At 52.4% G+C, this 22,914-nt stretch overlaps 1 protein-coding gene across 4 annotated transcripts in view; it reads left to right on the top strand.

The window, feature by feature from the left end:
- Positions 1-307: 307 nt before the first annotated feature.
- The window catches only part of TRAK1 (trafficking kinesin protein 1), a 195,183-nt gene continuing 172,576 nt past the window's right edge, over positions 308-22,914 (top strand). For 2 of the 4 annotated variants that reach the window (XM_089306507.1, XM_089306504.1), the window contains exon 1: positions 309-843. The gene's annotated coding sequence lies outside the window, so the exon portion shown is untranslated. Of the gene's footprint in view, positions 844-22,914 lie in introns of all 4 variants that reach the window. The other 2 variants (XM_070050990.2, XM_089306510.1) reach the window with 2 other exon arrangements.

The following is a 22,914-nucleotide window of genomic DNA, read 5'->3' as shown; positions in this document are numbered from 1 at the left end:
ACCTTAGGGTGGCATCTTGTTCCCAGGGTCCGTCCACATCGCACCGGCAACCCCCACCCCAGGCCTTGCTTTCTTAGGAGACTGCCGGCGGCGGGACCCTCTCCGAGACCCCGAGGACCTTCTTCACATCTCTCTGCGCCCCGCGGCGCCGGTAACAGGCGAAGGGACCGCTCGAGGGCCGCCACTGCCGAGGTAGGAGGGGCGCCGCGGGCCGGCATCCCGGAGGGCGGCCCGCAGGTGGCGGCGCGGGGCGGCGGGCGGGGCCGGGGAATGGGAGGGCTCGGCGCGCGTCCGGCGGTGACGGCAGCGCGGAGGGGAGGTGCGAAGCGCCCGCCCGCGGGAGCCATGGCGAGAGGCCGCGCCGCGGCGCCCGCTTCAGTCCCCGCGTTTGCAGCAGCGCCCTCGCCCGCCGCCCCGGGGCCCACCCGGCCGCCGCCCCCGCGCGCCCCGGGCCCGTGACGCTCGCGCGCTGCCAGCAAGGCGCCCCCCGGAGAGGGGCTGAGCGCAGGAGGGTGGCGCGGGGGCAGCCCGAGCGCATCCCTACCGTTCCTAAGCGAGCACTCCGACCACCCCCCTCCCCGTCCCGGCACCTCGGACCCCGAGCCCCTGGCGCGCCAGGGCGGCGGGCGGGCGGGCGGGCAGCAGGAGCCCGCGGCGAAGCCGAGCGCCCCGCCGCGTGTGCCCAGTGCCGCCCGGCCGGCTGCTGCTGCGGAGGGAACCGGAGCCGCCGGGCGGCCGGGGCCGGGCTGACGACGACGAGGAGGAGGCGGCCGCCAGAACCGAGCGCCGGAAGCCCCCGGGACCGCGCCTGCTGCGGGGCCGCGCTCGGTGCGCCTCTTGCGGGTAAGCCTCTGGCGCGTCGGGCCTGGGGGCGGGGAAGGACGCCGCGTTCCGGGAGTGTCACGCGCGACCGGGTGGCCGGCGCCCGCGCTCCGAGGGACAGCCCCGTTCCAGCAGCGGCCGCACCTGCTGGAGGCCCGCGGGGGCCCTGGGCGGGGTGGGGGAGTCCCCGGGGGTGTCGTGTCGGCCCCGCCGCGTGGCCTGGCTACGCTGAGGTGACAGTGAGGCGACCTTCAGAGAGCCCCGAGCTGGGCCAGGCCGGAGCGCGGGCAGCACCCTGCGTCCAGCTCGCTCGCAAAACTTCCTCGCGCGTGCCGGCTTCGGAGCGGCAGAGGTTTTTACAGGGCCTCTCTTGGCGTTCTGAGAGTTAAGTTTACTTGGGTCACTTGTTTGGGACAGGAGTTGGAAGAATTCTCTTCCAATGCCAAGGTCAGCATCTTGCAGGTAGAAGGGACTTGAGCAAAGTGCATTGTTTTCCTCTTTGGTACAGCTGGGTTGCGGGGGGCTGCCGAGAGGCCGCGCGCTCTCCGGGCGGCGGCACTGGACGCCCCCTGCGCCGTCAGCCTCCCCGTGCGGGGAGCCCTTTGCGTCCACTTCGGGAGCCAACAAGGCATGAGTGTTCAGGCTTCTGATTTTTTTTTTTTTTTTTAATCCCCCTGATGTTTCGCCAGAACTTTTTACTTTTCTAACAATGTATAAGCGTTAGTGTCTGCTGTGTGCAGCCGGGATGGGTACCCTTTCCTGGAGGGCTGTGGGGGAAACAAGCGAGTTCCAGGGTTCTTTGCAACTTCCAGCTACGAGAGCAGCAAAGAGGGCAGTGGTCGGACTGTGCCCTGCTCCGCTGGGGAGCGGGTCTCCAGCGAGGGGGAGGGTCTCCCATGTAGGAGTAGAGGATGACAGGCAGGGGACTTCACTGGTTAGCTCAGAGGGTTGGCCCCAGGGTGACAGATGGCCGCTTTCTCTTTGGTCGTGCTCCTGTGCCCTTTGGTCTCTGACCCCACCTATCCCACAGCTCTGGAATAAGGGTGCGGCAGCTGGAGAGAGCTCTGCTCGACCGTGGGGATGCCGAGCTGCTCAGAACGCCCGAGTCCAGGTCCAGCACGTTTGGCTAGAGTTGGGTTTCAGCTTGGCCACGGCACCAGAGCCATTTCCTGTCTGATGCCCCAGGGACCTGTGGGGTTCAGTTTCCCATCCCCAGCTCTCTGTCGAGGGTGTCTCCACCCTGGTTTTGTTGCTTCTGCCCTTTCTCTCCGGCGAGTTAAGAAGGAAACCTGGATTCAGATTCCAGCTCATCTCTCCTGGCCTGTGTGAGCTGGGGCCTTTGCTGAACCTCTCTGCCCTGGCGGGCGCTCCTGGCTCTGGGGTTTCTCCTCCCGTGGCCCCTCCAGCATGGCCCTGCCCTCAGGATTACGGAGAAGTGCTTGAACCGAAAGTGGAGACGTTTGCACCACAGGGGAGGGTTTTCTAGGCTCCTTCCTACTTGGGTGTGTGACTTGGTAACCTCTCTGAGCGCCAACAGGGATAATAGGCAAATATTACACTAGTAACGATTTTTTGTAGGTTTATTGTGAGGGCCACATCAGCTCGTGTTAAAGGGCTTTGGGAATAACAGAGCATTCTTCCCACCTAAAGGGGTTCTGAGAGTTTCAGTTTCCAAACCAACCTCCTCTTACTGTTTGCCCCCTGGCGTGGACTCTGTCCCTGCCCCTAGGCTGGAGAGCAGAGGTTTTCCCAGGTCCATCAGCCATCAGTGTGGGCAGGCGGACATGGAGGCTGGACAGTTTGCCTATAAGGCATGGTTGTTGTTGTTGTTTTTCAATAAATACATTGATTCATTAATTTCAGAGAGAGAGAGAGAGTGCTCCCATCTGTTGGTTTACTCCCAAATGACTACAGTAGCTAGGGCTGGGCCAGACTGAAGCCAGGAGCCAGGAACTCAATCCAGACTTCCCTTATGGGCCCAGCCAGTTAAACTGTGATATGCTGTCTGCCAGGGTGCTCATAAGCAGGAAGCAGGAATTGGGAACTGAGCTGGATCCTAAACCTAGGCTCTCCCATAGGGGTCTTTTACCTTCCCTAAGGGCCAGTTCTTTTGCTCCTCATGGCCCAAGTCAGAAAGGCTGGGAAAAGCGAACACTTCATTTGCACTCACGGAGGGTTACAGATATCTGAAAAAGCCTTTTGTGTGACCCACAGTTCCACACTCGATGGTTGGGAAGTTTGCTGAATTTGGGGATAGTGTTACAATGACCAGCCTCTTCTCAGCTCTGGTTCCACAATCCTTGGGTTTGCAAGCGGACTCTGATCACCTTTACATCTCCGGATTTCACCTGCACTGGGACTTTACAGGGGGAAGACAAAAGGATGCCCCTTCCAGAAGATGGAGCCAGGAAGCACTGACTCCAGGTGTACAACAAGGGCTCTGTGTTGGTTAGGGACTGCTGGGCGCAGATACGCTGTGGACTGGGTCTTGGGTTTCCTCCTCCCCTTTTCCCTTTTTCTGAACAAATGTTCCCTATTCTGACTTCCTTCTTCTTCCCCGCCCCCTCCTCCTCCTCCTTTAATGACTTGAGATACAGAGAGCCCCTGTCTTCTGGTATACTCTCCAAATGCCTGAAGCTGGGTGCCAGGAACTCAGTCCAGGTCTCCCACGTGAGTGGCAGGAGCCCAATGACTTGAACGTCACCGCTGCCTCTCGAAATCTGCATTTACAAGAAGCTGGAGTCAGGAGCCAGAGCTGGGAATCAAACTCAGGTTCTTGGATGGGGGACTCAGGTGTTTTCATGGATGTTTTAACCACGAAACTAAATGCCTGCCCTCCGCTGCTTATCAGGTGTATCCAAATGGGGACCCCCGCTTTAGTGTGAAAACTCCCAGGTTTTAGGGAAGAGACGGTAAATGCCAGCATGACACACAAATCTGGATGTCTTTGAGCTATGCGTAATACCAAATGTTCTGCAGCTGCTTAATGAAAGGTTTTGTGTTTCATAAAGGTCCTTGTAGCATTTTTCATTGTTTTAGAAACTCATTTAGGGGACGGCACTGTGGCACAGTAGACTAAGACTCGGCCTGCAGTTCTGGCATCCCATGTGGGCATGGGTTTGAGTCCCAGCTGCTCCACTTCTGATCTAGCTCCCTGCTCATGGGCCTGGGAAAGGCAGCTGGAGTTGGCCCAGGTGCTTGGGCCCCTGCATCCATGTGGGAGACCCAGAAGAAGCTCCTGGTTCCTGATTTCAGGCTGGCCTGGCCCAGCCTTGATCATTGGTGGTCATTTGGGGAATGAACCAGTGATGGAAGATCTCTGCGTCTCTCCTCTCTCTCTGTCTCTCTCTCTCTGTCTCTGTATCTCGCCTTTCACATAAATAAATAAATCTTAAAAAAAAAAGGAAGCTCATTTAATTATGTCGTGGTTAATAGTGCCCCTGAGGTGGAAGAGGGAGAGGAGGCTGCAAGGGGAGCTCTTAAAATCCTCATTTGGACTTGTGGTCCAGCCTTGTAGGAACTGGGCTCCTTGCCTTGCCTGTTGAGGGGTCAGAGGTTTTTCAGGAAGGACTGGAACTCGCTTTGATGAAGTCTTGCAAATAGTGGTGGCTGCTCAGGTCACAGCCCTGAGAAAGTCCTTTGACCTCCGGGTCTCAGGCTGAGACATAGATTACGCTGATGCTTCCTAAACTTGGCTTCCTTAACCCTCAGGGCAAAGGAAACCTGGAAAGGGAGGTGTTGGAATTTATTCTGAAGTCTCTGGCACAAGCCTCAACTTTTTTGGAAGTTAATGATTCCTTTGAGGAATACATTGTAGGATCATCTTGTTTTTCTATAAGAAATGCTGTAAGCGCTGACTCAGGCAAAAAGCACTTGCAGATGCTGCACCTTATCTTTGGGGTTCTGAGACTCCCTCCAGCTTACATCTGTGTGTGTGTGTGTACCCCAGTTTGAAGCTCCTAGTAGCTTATCTCTAGGGTCTCTGTTAGTTCCAGACGTGAGGATATGTCGGGCATTCAGAAGCAGAAAGTACTGTCCCTCCACCCTATGGCTAAGATCAAGTGTAGTATCTCTTCTTATCAATTTAATATCCTCTATCTGAGGCCATGATATTAAATGGATATTTAGGAACTAGGCAGGAGGAAAAAGCAGAAAGTGATCTACTGAAAGGAAATGAATTTTGTATTAACATGAGAGGGATGCATCCGCATCAAGGGGGAGTAGGTATCTCAGTAAATTCAAGCACCGCCAGCTTATGCATGGTCTGGATGTGTTAAGGGAGACCATGCTGTGTTGGGGCCGGTGCTGTGGTGCAATGGGTTAAAGCCCTGACCTGAAGCACCAGCATCCCGTATGGGCACCGGTTCGAGTCCTGGCTGATCCTCTTCCCATCCAGTTCTCTGCTATGGTCTGGGAAAGCAGTGAAGGATGGGCCAGGTCCTTGGGCTCTTGCACCCGTGTGGGAGGCCCAGCAGAGGCTCCTGGCTCCTGGCTGCTGACTTCAGATTGGCTTGGCTGCAGCCATTGTGGCCGTTTGGGGAGCGAACCAGAAGCTGGGAGACCTCTCTCTTTCTGTGTGTCTACCTTTCTCTCCAGCTGTGTCTTTCAAATAAATGAAAATAAATCTTAAAAAAAAAAAAGAGACTGTGCTGTGAGTTTTCAGAGGACTTTCACAATCTTTTTCTTTCCTTATGAATTAATTGAAAATAACCATGAGCATGTGGACTAAGCGGCTCGGCATTTGCTGAGAAGTCTCTCTTCAGCACCTCATTCAGAGCACTTGGCTCTTACTGCACACCTCCTTTACGACTGGACTTACTGGATAACATGATTGTGTTGATTTTAACAATGCCATGGTCTGCTGATTTATGTTCACCCAGATTAGCTATTAGCAAATCCCATGTGCAGTGATATAGACACAGGTTTGTTTATGCTACTTAAAACAGATATCAATTAGAATGGAGATGTGTGGGACTTTTTTTCTTCCTTTCTAATCTTCCCAGGGTTTTTTTTTTTTTTTTTATTTTATTTTTTAATTTGAAAAGCAGAGTTAGAGAAAGGGAGAGAGAGAGAGAGAAAGATGTTTCACCCACTGGTTCATTCCCCAAATGAACAATGACCATGGCCAGGACTGGGCTAGGCTGAAGCCAGGAGCCAGGAGCTTCCTCTGGGTCTCCCATATGGGTACAAGGGCCCAAGGACTTGAGCCATCCTGTGCTGCTTTTCCAGGTGCCTTAGCAGTGAGCTAGATCAGAAGCAGAGCAGCTGGGACTCGAACCAGTGCCCATACGGGGTGCCGGCACTGCAGACAGTGGCTTAACTCGCTGCGCCACATTGCTGGCCCCCTCCCAGGTTTGGAGAGAGAAAGCACATATGCAGCTGGAGAGATCTTACCACCTGGTGAGATTTTTTTTTTTTTTGACAGGCAGAGTGGACAGTGAGAGAGAGACAGAGAGAAAGGTCTTCCTTTGCCGTTGGTTCACCCTCCAATGGCCGCCGCGGCTGGCGCGCTGCGGCCGGCGCACCGCACCGATCCGATGGCAGGAGCCAGGAGCCAGGTGCTTTTTCCTGGTCTCCCATGGGGTGCAGGGCCCAAGCACCTGGGCCATCCTTCACTGCACTCCCGGGCCACAGCAGAGGGCTGGCCTGGAAGAGGGACAACCGGGACAGAATCCGGCGCCCCGACTGGGACTAGAACCCGGTGTGCTGGCGCCGCTAGGCGGAGGATTAGCCTAGTGAGCCGCGGCGCCGGCCTGGTGAGATTTTTGAAGTTCTCCGTGGGGTCCTCTGTGGTTTTGGTGAAGCTGAAACTCCTTCCAGGCAGTTCTGGAGCATGATCATGTGCCATGGGCCAGGGGTTCTTCAAAGGTGACGTCCTGCAGAGCTCTCAGTTTCTGAGTTTTGTAAAAAGTAGAATACCTGCAGTCTCGTGCAGACTTGCCTCCTGGTATCGTGGGTCCTCCTCACCAGACAGCTTCCGTCTGGGATGTGACCGGAGGTAAAATAGCTCCTGAGAATGTTGGGAGTGGTTTGGCTTCACCTGGAGTACTGAGTCAGCGACCGGAACCTTGAGGACCAGGTGCTCAATGATGAGGACAGAAACCCTCATCCTTGAATTCATGTTCCTTTGAGAACCATCAGGAAATTCTTGAGGACTTGGGAGGAGAAATTCCTTCCATCTCCAGGAGGGTGCACAGCCCTCAGTGCAGTGAGAAAGGCAGGGGACGGTGACTGCAGACAGCTTGGCTGCTCATGCTGGGGCCACGTGGCTGTGTCTGCCTGACCAATGTCATGGCTTAGGCTGTATGCAGGATCCTGAGGCCTCACAGCTCCAAGTGTGGTCCCTTCACCTGGTTACATTCCAAATCGGAATCTGCACATGAACTGTATCCCCAGGTGGTGTCTTTGCTCAGATGGCTCCTTGGTGGTTGCACAGATATGTTGTTTGCACCTGCTTGGGGCCAGACGTTACAGACACCAGGAAGAGCGAGTGACCTGCTTATACTTGCCGCTTTCCCTGCTTGGGGGCGTTGGTGCTTAAAGTTGAATTCAGCCGCTCATCCTCTACTGAAAGGAAAGGGATTAAGGTTTCTTAGAAAAGACTGCTGAGTCCATTCTCTTCCCTAGCCCCATCTCTCCCCTTTCTTTAATTGTGTGCAGTGAACTGTAACATGGGAGGACCCAAAGAGCGAAAGGGCAGAGGGTCCTTCTAAATCACTAGTAGGGAGAATGGTCCAATAATCCAGCCAGTCATTAACTCCCGCCCTCCCTCAGCACTCCCCGAAGACTTTGATGTTTTGTGTTCTCAAAACCATGCCAGAGCTGTGAATTGACAGCGCTCCCCAGTTTCTGGCTGAGTGATTGAAACATCCATCCATCCATCCATCCATCCATTTGTCCACCCACCGAGCCTCCTTCCTGCTCTTTGTTGAACAAGTCTAAAGGGAAAGTGCTGCATGTTGTGGACGTGGAAGGTTGTAGGATGACGTGGAAGCGAGGTAGAAGGTAGCCGGATATGACGCCAGGACGTGTAACCTTGTCTCCACGTTCCCTTCATCTGCTCTCGCCTTCCTGACAGGTGCAGGGCTCCCCACCTGGCGTGCTCCTTCTGTAATCCCATGTGCAGATGGGAGCACATAGCCAGTCTTTGCTGAATTCCTCTTTGGTTGCCGCACAGGGCTCCTGGTGCCCCAGTTTGAGAGATAAAAGGAAATTCCTAATACTTCTTTTTTCATAAAAAATACTAGTAAATATACGTAATGTAAAATTGATCATTTCTACCATTTTTTAAAAAATTATTTAATTTTTTGAAAGAGTTATACTGGGGGCCGGCGCTGTGGCTCAGTGGGTTAACGCCCTGGCCTGAAGTGCTGGCATCCCATATGGCTGCTGGTTCGAGACCCGACTGCTCTGCTTCCGATCTAGCTCTCTGCTATGGCCTGGGAAAGCAGTAGAGGATGGCCCAAGTCTTTGGGCCCCTGCACCCGCATGGGAGACCAGGAGGAAGCTCCAGGCTCCTGCCTTCGAATCCGCGCAGCTCCGGCCCTTGCGGCCAATTGGGGAGTGAACCAGCAGATAGAAGGCCTCTCTCTCTCTCTCTCTCTCTCTCTCTCTCTCTCTCTCTCTCTCTGCCTCTCCTCTCTGTGTAACTCCGACTTTCAAATAAATAAATAAATCTTTAAAAAAAAAAAAGAGTTATACTGAAACTTTGTCCATTAAACACTTAACTCCGTTTTCTCCCCCTGCCCCGCAACCACTTTTACTTTTTGTCTCTATGAATTTGACTACTCTAGGAGGCTTGTACAAGTGGAATTGCCCAGGGATTGTCCTTCTGTGTCTGGCCTATTATGGCTTAATGTCCTCAAGGCTCACCCACGTTGCATGTGTCGAGATCTTTTTTATAAGGCTGAGTATTAGGCCAGCACTGTGGCATCACAGGTAGGCTGCCACTCACAGTGCCTGCATCCCATGTGGACACGGGTTAGAGTCCCGGTTGCTCCACTTCCCATCCAGCTCCCTGCTAATGAGCCGGGAAGGCAGTGAAAGGTGCCCCAAGTCCTTGGGCCCCTGTACCCACGTAGATGAAGCTCCTGGCTCCTGGCTTTGGCCTGACCCAGCCCTGGCCATCGCAGCCATTTGGGGAGTGATCCAGTGGATAAAGATCTCCGCTCCCCTCTATAACTCTACCTTTCAAATAAATAATTAATTTTTTAAAGGCTGAATATTAAACCCCGCATTGTGTTATGTACTGCATTTTGTTTATCCATCCATCTGTGGACTGACATTTGGGTTGTTCCCTCCTTTTGGCTATTGTGAAAAGTCCTGTTGTGAACTTTGGTGTGTAGATTTCTGTTCTGATCCCGATCCCTGCTTTCATTTGTTTGGGATATGTTTTTTAAAATAGATTTGCTTATTTATTTGAAAGACAGAGTGACATAGAGAGAAAAAGGAAGAAAAAGAAGACAAAGAGATCTTCCATTCATTGAATGTTTACTCTCCAAATGCCCACGACAGCCAGGGCTGGGCCAGGCTGAAGACAGGAGCCTGGAACTCCACCCAGGGCCTCCATGTGGGTGGCCGGGTCCCAAGTCAGTCCCTCCCTTCTCTGGGGTGTTAGCAGAAAACTGGATTGGAAGTGGAAGAGCTGGGATTTGAACCGGCACTCCAGTATGGGAATCCCAAGTAGAGTTGCTGGATTGTGTATGGTAATCCTATGTTTAATGTTTTGAGGACCCACTATAGCATTTTTCTCAATGGCTGCACCCTTTTTCATTTCCACCAGCAGTGCACAAGGGCTTCAATTTCTCCTAATCCTTACCAGCACTGTTATTTTCTGAGGTTTGCTTTGTTTGTTTTTCTTTTCGTAAGTAGCCATCCTAACGGGTCTAAGTGGTTATTTCTTTTGAGTAACTTTTCTCCATTCTGTTATTTTCCCAAATACTAGCAATCGTCCTTGTCCTGCTTTGAGGTGTGGGAAATCCCTGAAAAGTAGAATTCTTGCTTCAGCCTGTCCATGCCTTGTTCCTGGTTGCTGTTTATCTTGGGGCCATCTCATGGTTGATCTAGTCAGTGTGACGAGACTCACATTAGCATGGTCTATGAGCCGTTAGTGCATGTTTCTGGTCTTTCCATTCTTCCCCCATCTTTTTATTTTGAATGAAAATTGGAGTGTGTGGGTCTTAGTACAGAGTTCTAATGGTAAATGTGGTTAGCCTGTTGGACTTTCAGTTGGAGTGTTTGGTGGCCCAGTGTCTTCAGGGACCTAATATAATTATATTATCAAGGGTCATTTAAAAAGAAAAAAATTAGGTGAGGGGTTCGAGAATGTGGGCTTTGCCTGCACTGTAGAATTTCAGACCTTGAAAGAAAATTGATTGACTTAAACTCAAGGGGCAGGCAGGTTCTTGTCACATCATGAAGTTGGAATTGGTGAGCCTTGTGCCGGGGATTAAAAACACCAAGAAAACAAACAAAAAACCAAACCTATGATTCAGGGATAGTACTGTAATGATTTAGAGGAAAGGCGGGGTGAGGAGGGGGCATGAGTAATTTGTTACATGGGTGACTCACTGGGGCTGTGTCTGTGAGTGTTACCTGGGGCGCAGATTTCTGAGATAATTGGTTTAGTGGCTCTCATCACAGAGACAAAAAGTGGCAGGAGGCAATGCATATCTCATCTCGACCTTTGCATCTGCATTGTGTTTCCAATAAAATGCTGAATAGCTGAATACCTGGGCATTGTGCAGTTCTGCTTCATGTACCTCAATGGAGCGTAACATGGTTTTCATTCATTCCTAAAAAAAAAAAAAAAAAAGGCCGGCAGGCCAGCGCTGTGGCGCAGTGGGTAAACGCCCCGGCCTGAAGTGCCAACATCCCAGTTGGGTGCCAGTTCGAGACCCGCCTGCTCCGCTTCCAATCCAGCTCTCTGCTATGGCCTGGGAAAGCAGCAGAAGGTGGCCCAAGTCCTTGGGCCCCTGCACCCACGTGGGAGACCCAGAAGAAGCTCCTGGCTCCTGGCTTTGAATCTGCAGCTCCAGATGTTGCGGCCAATTGGGGAGTGAACCATCAGATGGAAGACCTCTCTCTCTGCCTCTCCTCTCTCTCTGTAACTCTGACTTTCAAATAGATAAATAAATCTTTATAAAAATAAATAAAAACATTAAAAAACAAACAGAACCCCAAGACTTCACAGTCGGTCTGGGTGAAATGCAGTACCCTATCAATGTGTCCAAAGCCATCCTTATGAGATTGGTGCTTAGGTGTGTTAGACCCAGCAAAGAACTTCTGTTTGTGAAGCCAGGCCCTGAATCATTAGCTGCACTGGTAACCTCATGTAGTCATTACAAGGCTTACAAGAATTAATACGCATGCCCGGCTCCAAGTGCGCATTTGGGGTTAGCCTTTATTGCTGTTTTTGTTGCTGGACTGCCTATGATCTGTGCATCCACAGATGTTTGAGTGTGTACTTGGCGCTGTCCCCCGAGGGTGTGTGCTGACCTCGGTCTCCATGGCACTGGCAGGAACAGCCCCTGGGTCCAAGGCATTGATGTGGCCTGGGGTTCATCCCTCACCTGAGAACCAACCTCCCTGCTTTGGCTTTGAAGAGAAAGGGTTAACTTTGCAATGGTCCCCAGGCATTAGAAAAATCCCTGTGGACTTGATATTTGGACACAAATATCGAGACATTCCGAATGTCTCTTGTGGAAGACATGTAGTTGGGAGTCTGTGTTTGAGAAAACTTCTTTCTGTTTGGGAAAGCAAGCAGAAGGCCTTTATGATTACAACAGTAGATAAAAGGCCTGGCGAGCAAATCATTGGGAAAATAGACTCAAATGTTGACGGGTCCGGTAGATGTATTATCAAACAATTTTAACAATTATTTCATGTTACCCTGAGAAACTTACAGCTGGGCTCAGTCTTTGAGTGTTGGGAAAGAAGTGATGATCCGTAGAAGGGAATAAAGCAAGCATGCATTCCTGGGAGTTTGGTTCTCTTGCAGCCTGACTTGTATCCTTTATGGCATCCTGAATTCTCTGTTCATGAGTGATCATGATCCGCACAAGCAGCCCAGAGAATTCCCCTCACAGACTCGGAGGTTGCATCAGCGCAGACAAGGGCTACAGTTTGCAGACTTTCCAAAGAGAGGCCCCTGGCAGGGTACCAGTGGTGTCAGGAGAGGGGGTGGCTTCAGCTTGGTCAATGGGTCTCAGGCCCCGTGCACGTCCACTGTGACTGGGACCTGCCGTGGGAGTTCTGGCTCCGGGAGAGAAGGCAGTGACTTCAGCTGGGGCAGTGAGTGAGTGTAGTGCACATGGGAGGTGTGAGCGATGTCTGGAGCGGAGCTGAGGCTTGCTTGCCGAGGAGACGGAGGGAGGGGACGGGGACAAGATGAGGCTGAGGCGTCCCGGCACAGGGACCTGGAAGTCGATGTGCTCGTGTGGCTTCTGTGTGGAGGTGTTTAGGAGCAGTGGGACAGCTGTGCTGACACTTGGTGGAGAGATCTGGGTTGGAGATAAGGGCTTGGGGCTCATCCCCATGTGGACAGCGGTGACATCACGTGTGCAAGAATTCACAGAGGGATGACCAGGGATTGGGAGGAGCCCAGCAGTGCTGGTTTTTATGGCAACAGGTGGTGTTCACAGGGCCCCTGTGCTTGCACAGGCCAAGTGAGATAAGAGATGTCCTTTGGGTTTTTATATAGTAGGTATGCAGGTGTTCGTAAGTGTTCCGCTTGGTTTTCTGTTGCTTGGAAGAGAAGCTGGCTTAGCCCCTTAAACACAGCCATGTGTTGGCTATAAGAGTTCTTGTGGTATTCTTGATGTTTTGTGGGTTTCCTTGTCAGGATCAACTATGCTTGTCCTACAGGTATCCATACTTTATGGATTCCTGGAGTTAGTGAGTGCTGAATTAGAGATTTTACTGTTCTTTCTTTCCATTCTAATCGATCTCACTTGAGGTTTTATGGTTCATACACTTAGGACTGTAGGATCCTGCTAAAAGTGCGGAGACTAGAAATTTCTTGTTTATGTGAAGCTACCTCTGCAGCCCGCGATGAGAATGGAAAAAACAAGGAAGCTGACAAAAGCAAGTGCTGATGAGGGCATGAACAAGCGGGTAGTCTCGTGTGGCACATGCACGAAGGACCTGTTAATGTTTTTAAAATATTTATTTATTTGAAAGAGTTACACAGAGAGAGAAGGAGAGGCAGAGAGAGAGGTCTTCCATCTTCTGGTTCACTCCCCAATTGGCCACAATGTCCAGAGCTGCACTGATTCAAAGCCAGGAGCCAGGGGCTTCTTCTGGGTCTCCCACATGAGTGTAGGGGCCTGAGGGCTTGGGCCATCTTCTACTGCTTTCCCAGGCCTTAGCAGAGAGCTGGATCAGAAGTGGAGCAGCTGGGACTGGAACCTGCGCCCATATGGGATGCTGACACTGCAGGCAGTGGACCTACCTGCTACGCCACAGCGCTGGTCCCAATCTGTTAATGTTTTAAAGCTGAACATTTGCCTTAGGACCCAGTGCTTGACTCCTGGATACCTTCTCAGCAGGAACAAGTGCTTTTGTACTCGTTTGTTCCACAGAATTCTATGCTCTGACTTAAGGATTTCACCCCGCTTCTTTCCTTGATGTAGTTTAGAATAGAGACCTGTGCATGCACACAGATCCCTTACCCCTCCCCCGCGCACACACACGCACACACACACACACGCACACACACAGCCCACTAGAAGGTAAAGCAACTGCTGCCCAGTCACTAGGGCTAGTTAAGGAAGCCTGAGTATTTTTTCCTCTCTTTCCTTGATTGGCCCAGAGTGTGTTGTAATTACTGTGGCCCAGGGTTTGGGCTAGGGTGAAGGTACAAAACTTAAGGGAGGGTGCCAAAAAGCTAATAGTCAAGAATAGTAATATTTTAATGCAATACTTTAAGAAATCTAAGTGCAAAAAAAAGTCTATGATAATTCAAATACCAAAATTTGAGTTGAAGAAGGGGTTGATATTACTGGATTTTCATTTTGCCTGAGTTTCCAACATAGCTTATTAATCACTGATGTGGAGCTGAAGATAGAGCCAGGTGTCATATCAGACTTGAGAAAGAGGAGCAGGCATTTCACAGTGGTTAAGACATCACTGGGACACCTACGTACCATACCTGAGTCCCTGGGTTCGAGTCCCAGCTCTGCTGACCAGTCCAGCTTCGTGCTCATGTGCACCCTGGGAGGCAGGAGGGTGGTGGCTCAACTACTTATGTCTCAGTCACCATCTTGAGAGACCTATATTGAGTGCCAGTCTCCTGTCTCCTGCCTGGTCCAGCCCAGGCTGTGGAGGGCAATCTGGGGGGGGGGAGGGAAGCCAGCAAATGGGAGATCTGTCTTTGTGTCTCTGTATCTGTCATTCTATCTAGCTTTCAAAAAGATAACAACAAAAGATAGTAAATTAAAAAAAAAAAAGACTGGAGAAAGAGACTTGACCTGCATGTGTAACCTAAAGAACTAGGTTGGAAGAATAAAGCCTGAAACAGCAGTGGATATGATGAACGCTCTCAGCGTTTTGTGCACAGGAAAACCGTATTGTGTCTTGGAGAGGGTACTTCTGGGCATATTAAACATTCCAACAAAAGCGCATAAGGTGCAAGAGCATTTGTCATAGTCCTTAAACATCCTATAGTGATTGAATTTGTGAATTTAGAATTTTTTGCTTAGCTTATGTCAAGAGGGGCATTGGTGTTGTGAGTCAGCGCGGGATGTTGGCAGAGCCCAAGTAACTTATTCATGGTATTAACACATATAAAACATTGTCTTGTCGTGTGTAACAGTGTTCAACACTAGAAAAAGTTAATAATTGCCCACCTTTGGGCTAAGCATGTGATTGCCGGGTCTGCAATTACCTGGTGGACTTGGAGAGAGCCTGGTAATTCGTCAGCCTCATTACCGCATGCGTGCATAGACAAAAGTCTGTGCTGTCGTCTTGCCTAGCGAGCGCGGGCTTTGACTTGGAGCCTCCTTTGTGTTTTTCTGGTGAATGAGCCCCGGGTAATGTATCCGTGCGGCTCCTCTGGCAGGCGGGCAGGGCCCAGAATGAGAGAGCCCAGGTTTTTCAGCTTCATTTCCAATTGCTATGGATGCAGCTGTCAGTGCAGCCGGAGCCTCTCCTGTCCCTTACTGCTTACCACTTTCCCCCTGGAAGCTGCAGCCCTGCCCCTTCCAGAAGCTAACTGCATGCAGTCTCTTAAGATGCTGGAGGACTTTTATTATGAGTGTTTTTATTTTTAGTGGACACATAGTACTCGTACATATGTTTGGGGCGTGATGCGACATTTCAGTACACGTGTGTAACATGGAGTGCTCAGAGCAGGGTGATTGGCATGTCACCGCCGACATCCCTCTGCTTTGTGCCCGGAACTTTGGAAATCCTGCCTACTTGCTATTTGGAAATATTCAGTGAATTGTTATCCAACATAGTGTGTCTTGTTGCTGTAAACATTGGAAGTTATTCTCTATCCAACCTCTGTGCCCATTGCAGAGAACTTTTAAAAGTGTACTGCGATGGGAATTAAGTTCAAAAAGTTACACCAGAGAGGGTTAAAGCTTCCCAGCCTTGCAAAGCCTCCCTTCTTTGTTCACGGGCCCCGCCCCCTCTTCCCTGGTCCCCAGTGCCAGGTCTGCTCCTAGCAACGGAGTCAGTGGCTAAGGCTGTCCGAGCAGGTCCCCCGGCCTCCATTCAGCAGGGCTTCTGCAGAGAGGACCCTTGGGGCTCACTGGCCTTGGCTCCCAGAAGGGCTTTGCCTTAGGAATCCCATTTCTTTAAAAGACACAGGACCAGTCAGGTCTTCTCCTCTTCAACATTAGTTTTGGTAAGTTGTAGATTTCAGGGACTTTGTCCAGGTCATCAGGGTTGACTTAATCGACAGTCACTCTTCTTGTGTCATCTGTAAGGTCTGTAGTGATGCCCCCGTCTTTTACACCCGATATTTGCCTTTTGCACGTAGAGCGTGTTCAGAGGAACAGCCGGACGGGAGGGGCCCAGCTCAGGAAAGCGGGTGGGCGTGGCTTCTGGAAGGGGCGTGGGAAGGCGGCAGAGGAACTGAAGCTGAGCCCGGGGAGGGCTGAGGGGCGGGGAGGAAGGAGCCGTCACGTGGGTGGTGAGCTCGCGAGGCTGCAGACACCAGCTGTGCTATTATTAGGGCTTTTCTGTCCCCAGCAGATGTTCTGGGGCGGAGTTCCAGCCTCCCTCACTTCCCCCAGAGGGGACAATGAGGTGCTCCGAGGGTGGATTCTGTGAAGCTCCGTGCCATTGTTTCCCGGGCACGTGTCCCTTCTCTGTCTCCCTCTGCTTCTCCGTGTCTTTCTCTCCCTCTCTCTCTCTCTGTGTGTGTTTGAGTCTTTCTCCTGCTGTCTTTGTTTCTCTTCCTGCTGTTCTCCCTCTCTGTGTTCTCTCTGTCTTTCTCACTTTACCTCTTTTTCTTCCTGTTTCTTTTCTCTTTCCCTTCTTTTTCTCTTGTCTCCTCCAGCCTCTCTGTAACCCTGTGTTCTCACTCTCCCTGTCCCTCCCTCCAGTACTTCTTTTCTCCTTTGAGGCCCTTTTGTCATAGAACGTGGAGGGGGGGCATAAACCAAATTGGCCCATAGAGAGCCTAAGGGGTGCAGGTGGGTCCCAGGGCGATCATGTACAGGACAGGGTCTGGATGGAAGCCTGTTTGGGACGCTGTGGTTGGCCTGCTCTCCTCTTTACTCCCAGGCTTGTGGTGCTGTGGTGCAGACACACTCTCACCTGGCAAACTGGTGCCCTCCTGGGGACACAGAGTGTCTTTGCTCTCGTCTGTGCATTGTTAGCCCCATTTCTCCCCCGCTGCTGTTGTCCTGGATCTCTTGGACTTGACATTCATCTGGAAGCTTCCACATGGTAAAGCCACGTGTCAGCTTGGAACCACCAAGTAGAGTCCATGTCACATTGAGTTAAGTTTCTGGTCTGGGAGTCTGAGTTTCTGCGGGAAGTGGGCGGTAACGTGATGTCAATCCAGCGTGTACTTTTTGAAGCTCAGAGGGATGCACGCTTCATGATAGAACTCTTCCATTGTTTATTTTAGGTGCTGACCAGTTTTTCCTCCTAAGTTGCTGACATTTTCATAAGTTTACGTTATACTTTTGTGACACAAAGCTAATGACACAATCATATTCTTGTTTTCAAGAATAATGCTATATTGGCCGGTGCCGCGGTTCACTTGGCTAATCATCTGCCTGCGGCGCCGGCACACTGGGTTCTAGTCCTGGTCCAGGTGCCAGATTCTGTTCCGGTTGCCCCTCTTCCAGGCCAGCTCTCTGCTGTGGCCAGGGAGTGCAGTGGAGGATGGCCCAAGTGCTTGGGCCCTGCACCCGCATGGGAGACCAGCAGCAGCACGTGGCTCCTGCCTTCACTTCAGTGCGGTGCGCCGGCCGCAGCGGTCATTGGAGAGTGAACCAATGGAAAAGGAAGACCTTTCTCTCTGTCTCTCTCTCTCACTGTTCACTCTGCCTGTAAAAAAAAAAAAAAGTAATGCTATAACACATGCATACATCAATGGTGTTGATTTATGTATTTATGTGAGAGACAGTGCTTCCGTCTGCAAGTTCACCCCACAAAGGCCCATAATGGCTAAGGGGCCAAGGTCCCAAGTTGAAGTTGGGAGTGGGAACTCAATCAGGGCCTCCCACGTGGGTGACAATGACCCAGTTACTGAGCCATCACTGTGACCTCCCAGAGTCTTTGTTGGCCAGAAGCTGGCTTCCAAAGCCAGACCTGAGTGTCAAACCTTGGTACTGTGATGTGGGACACAGGTGCCCCAACCACCAGGCTAAATACCCACCCCCTTTAGTGATGGTTCTTACTCTAATCACGGCCCCTGCTGTCAGAGTACATTAAAGAAAAGCGGAGGTGAGCACGAGGTGAGAGGTACTCACCAGCTACGTGCAGTAGTTCTTTGCTCTGCCGACTCAGGAACAGCCTTGTCTCATTTCCCTAATCTACAGCCTGAGTGCCAGGCTGTTGTATCTACAAGAAATGATTGGGTGGAGGTTCTAATTCCATAGCCTCCAGACGGTAAGGCCCAGCCGTGGTTGGAATCGGGGGATTCCTGGCAGAGTGGGGCGCTAGAGACTCTCTGGGGTCAGTGACTGCAGAGGATGCGTTGAGGGGCTTTCCTGGGCCAGGGCTTAGGATGCCACAGTGAAGGAGACAAAGGTCAGGTGTGGGGCACATGAAGGAGACTGAGTGGCGGATACAGGATGTGAGGCTGGGGAGTGACTAGGGGAGAGCACACGTGGCAGCGAGGGTGTCCTTAGGGAACCGGTGGGTGAGCAGAGACTGAGTAGTGGAGAATCGGACATGGGAATACACAGAGACAGCGCTCCCAGACAGAGGAGCAGCAGCAGGGGCAGAGGCCTTGGCAGGGAGGCCTTGGGGGAGGCGGTGGGCAGGGCAGGGTCAGAGTTGAGATTTTGCCCTGAGTGTGATTGGAGCTGCTGGAGGATCCTGAGTAGAGGAGTGACATGGATTGATCTGCTTTTTAAATGGACGCCCAGCTGCTACACACAGGCCCAGGGTGGGCGGGGGTGGAAGCAGGGAGGGTGCTGAGGCTTGTGCATGGCTCAGTGGAAGGATGTGATGTGTCCTGGGGGCGGAGGCTCTGGGCAGCTGGTGGATGTGACAGTCCAGGGGGAGGCCCTACAGGAATTTCTAAATCAGAAAGCATTTACGTGTGTGAACCACTGTGGTGTTAAAAATCATTATTAGATATAATTTTTAAAGTAATTTTTATTTACTTATTTGAAAGGTAGAGAGATGGACTCAGAGAGATCTCGCATCAACTTGCTCATTCTCCAAATGCCCACAAAAGCCAGGGCTGGGCCAGGCTGAAGCCAGGAGCCTGGAACTCTGTCTGGGTCTGCTACATAGGTGGCAGGGACCCAGTACCTGAGCCATCACGGCTGCTTCCCAGGACTTGAATTAGTAGGACGCTGCATTAGAAATGGAGTAACCAGGACTCTAACCATGTACTCTGTCAATATATGCCGGCATCCCAGGCCGGACCTTTTGTGTGGTGCCAAATGCCTGCCCCTGTTAGATGTTACTTGTTGGTGGAACAGTGACTAGGGACTGCTCGGATTAACATTTTACCCAGGAAGTTTGTGGAGCCAGCTTCATCTCAGGGCAGAGCTGGAAGGTGAGAAGGGGCAAGAATGCGATTTTCTTTTGTAGCTGATGAAGCTGATTTTTCTCAGCAGAGGAAAGTTGATCTCAATCCTTTTTCCCAAGTCGGCCAGCAGGAGGTAACCCTTGAACGGATGACACAGAGAGGAAAAGGGGCCACGTGCCTTAGGACCCAGGATCCACGGCAGTCAATGACAGTTAATCTCGGCTCTTTGCATTTTCTTTTTTTTTTTTTTTTTAAGATTTATTTATATATTTGAAAGAGTTCCACAGAGAGAGAAGGAGAGGCAGAGAGAAAGAAACAGTCTTCCATCCACTGGTTCACTCCCCAGTTGGCTGCAATGGCTGGAGCTGCACCAATCCAGAGCCAGGAGCCAGGAGCTTCTTCCGGGTCTCCCATGGAGGTTCAGGGGCTTTCCCAGGCTGTAGCAGAGAGGTGGATCGGAAGTGGAGCAGCCAGGACTTGAACTGGTGTGCATATGGGATGCCGGCACTGCAGGCGGTGGCTTTACCTGCTATGCCACAGCGCCAGCCCCAGCTCTTGGCGTTTTCTAAAACGGACACATTTCCTAAGATTCCGAAAGTGATTCCGTGCCGCCACCTCCTCTGCGTGTGTGTTGTAGTATGCTTAGTCCCCCTTTGGGTCCAGTGCCTATTTGTAATACACTGTTTTTCAAGTGGGCATGGGGTGTGGAGTCACCTTCCCCACAACACAGGTGACAGCTTGGGGTCTCCCCTCCCAGTGAGGATCAGCCTTTCAGGGGCCAGGGAGGTGCTGGAAAAGATCCAGCAGCTGACGCGGGGCCTGTGTTCATGGCCCTGCTTGTCCCAGCCAGCTGACATGTGTTCCCTCCCGGCAGAGTTGCTGGGCTTCAAAGGGTCTAAGCTCTTCCTTCTCCAAAGACAGGAGTGGGGCTAGCTGGGGCAGCCGGCTCCTCCACCTGCAGCTAGGAGGCACCTTAGGAAGACCTAGTGGGCTCCCTCGTGGCGCTTTGAGAGAGGCTGAAGGAATCTTGGGTGCAGGTCTCTTGGAATCCGAAGTATTACGAGTCGTCAGCGAGAGAGCAGGGCTTGTTCTGGGATTGCAATGAGTCAGGACAGGCCTGGCCTGCCCGGGAATTCCAGAATGTGCTGTGACTTCCTAGGCAGTGGCTACAGGACTTGTGCTTCCTGTGAGCAGGGTGTGTGTGTGTGTGTGTGTGTATACACGTGCGTGCTTGCTCGCCTGTTGGCTGCCCCATGCTTGCCAAGTATGGCCCGAGGCTCCCAGATTGGCTCAAAGGCACTGAGAGTTGTGTGAAGCTGAGAAAAACAACTTCTGAACCTCTGGACTGTAGCTAGTGCTTTCCTTCATGCCTTATTGACAGCCAGATAAACAAACACCAACTTCTTCCAAAGAATGCTGATGGCCATCTCACATATTAACGTTGGCCACAGGCTAATGTATCTTTTATTTCCTCAAAAAAAAATTTTTTTTTTGCCTCCAAACTGTGGCATCAGACAGATCTTACCCCCCTAAGCAAATGTGAAGGGCTTCTGTTCTTCTGATGAAACTCCATTGTCCTCGGACTTGAAACACACTGGCTGCTTTGTTTGGGAGTGTGGGAAGGAAGGGGTTTTTCCTGCTGAGTTACGATCAAGTCAGCCCTTTTGGAAGTATGCATTCCAGGGTTAGAGTCTCCTTTACAGACTGATAGTTTGATGCATTTGTTCTGGAGCTGTCAGCGCATCCCACTCTGGGTGCTTTTTAATGGGCTCCGGGTAGCTACTGCAGCCTCAGCCAGCATCAGACAGCAGCCGCAGTGGCCTCTGACCCCTCCCCCTTGGAAGTGCCTTGGGGCGCAATTAGAGAGCTCTTGGATGGGCCTGAGTGATTGTCGGGGCATAAATAATGCAATCTACTCTGTCTCTGTGTGCACGTGGTGGGGCTTGGCGCGGGTGGCAGCCTGAGCCTCCGGTTCTGTTTGGGCCCTGTGATCTCGGGGAAGTCTTCACCCGTGTGCCTCTGGTGTTGGGCTTGCTGAACAAGTCTCTGCCCTGGGCCTGTGGGGCTTGGGTCAAGGCGATCCCTGCAGTGCTCGGCCGGTTCTTGGGTTCTTGCTTTCGGCAGAGGGGAGCACCGAGCTGCAGTCCTTTGGGGCTGGTGACATTTGGGTGCCTCATCTGCTCCTACGTCCTCCTTCCCCCAGACCCCCTGTGTCCGTCGTGGACGACCAGGGCGTTTAGCTCAAGGTCATCATCCCTGACCTGCTGTTGCATCCTTCTGCTCTCCACCTTGCTTCCCTCGCCCACTGCCCAGGTCACAGCCTGAGGTTACCTGCTGCACCTCTGAGCTGCTGAGCATAAACCACCTGCTCTCTGAACCCCAGGCCTCCCAGCCCTCGCCACACCTTCCTCATCCAGGCTCCTGGCTTCTCGCCCTCCACCCCGTCCCGGCGTCACAGAGCACCTGTTGTCTTCCTTTCCGTACCCAGCTGAACTCTGCCCCCAGCTTCTGAGAGCTCCTGGAGGAGTCACGTAGTCCCCGTGTCACCCGGCTGTGTCACAGGCTCAGTCCAGGGATGCTTGTGTGAGTCCTTGGGCCTCTCGCTCTGCCGTTTGCCACAGTGACTGTTGTAGACTTTCTGTGTCTTTCTCAAACACTGTACCTCGATCGTTGCCTTTCGTAGCTGCCCTCAGCTGTGTGAGCAAGAGCAGGCAGACCCGCTGCCTCCCAGCCCTCACACCCCGTCACACAAGGACAAATGCCCTATTCCTGCCCAAGGCTGTTGGGTGTCCCCGGGCTGGGCCTGTCCCACCTCCCGTGAGCAGCAGCACTTCCTGCATTAACCCCTGTCTCCTCGGTTTCTTGCTGTCTGTGAAACCCCTCCCCAGCACCCTCCATCACACTCATTTCTCTACCGTCTTTCCAGACCCTGGGGCTCTCCCCGGCCAGAGCTGGTCTCACCAGGACACCCTCTGCCTCCCCTCCCCGGCTCTGTTGCCATCAGACACCTGTGCCCCTTTTCCTAGCACCAGCGGCACAGCGGGTTTGGTGCTAAGTCCACGACACAGCTTTCAGTCCTGCCACCCGTGACCTCTGACCTCATGGTCGACATTGCCCTTGGCGTCTGGGAAGCTGCACCCTCCTGGTGTTCCTCTTCCTCCTCCACCAACCCCGCCTGGCTTTTTCTGGCAGGCCCTTCTGCCCCACATGTAGCTTCTGAACGTTGATGACCTCAGGGTGTGTTCTGGGCACCTCGCCTGGCACCACGCCCCCAGGTGAGCATCCTGGGCCTGTGCCTCGGTTGCCAATCTGCTGCCAGATGTGCCGGTGTCTCCTGAGTGCTGGATCCTTTTACCCACCTGCCTGCCTGTGGCACCCTCCACCGTAGGATGCACAGACTCCGCCCAGCTCACCGTCACTGCTACCTGTGCACCAGAGGAAGCTATCCGTGAGCCCAGTCATGTGGAAGGTACTGCTCAGACCGGAGCAGGGATCTTCTCCTAGTTCCCACCCCTTGTGCTCAGGGGCCTCCCAGAGCTCCCTGCTTGCCCTGTCAGGCTGGCCTGCTCTGGTATTTGCTCTGCTCTGACTGGCGAGGTGACCTTTTGGAAGCACGCAGGCAATTCTCTCATTTCTCTGCCTAGAGCCCGTTCAGGAGCTCCCCACAGGAGCTGCCTCTCCATGCCTTGCTACAGCCCTTCCGAGTGTTTTTTTGTTTCCTAACTGGGCCGTGCTTTCTCTCCTTCCTCTGCTTGTAGAACCTGCTCCGCCTCCCCTTCTGCATGTAGCCTGTTCCATTAGCCCCAGCTTGTTCCTGTGCCTGGGCCCATTCCTGCTCACCCTTCAGGTCTGACCTGGGGTTGGCCTGGGAAGCCTTCCTTGGACTCAGGGGAACCCACCTGTATCAGCAGTTTTCACGGTGG

The sequence above is a fragment of the Oryctolagus cuniculus genome, chromosome 10 (genome assembly GCF_051225735.1).
Source record: "Oryctolagus cuniculus isolate XC-2025 breed Fujian yellow rabbit chromosome 10, ASM5122573v1, whole genome shotgun sequence".
Taxonomy (NCBI): Eukaryota; Metazoa; Chordata; class Mammalia; order Lagomorpha; family Leporidae; genus Oryctolagus; species Oryctolagus cuniculus.
This window is presented reverse-complemented; position numbering and strand designations above follow the sequence as displayed.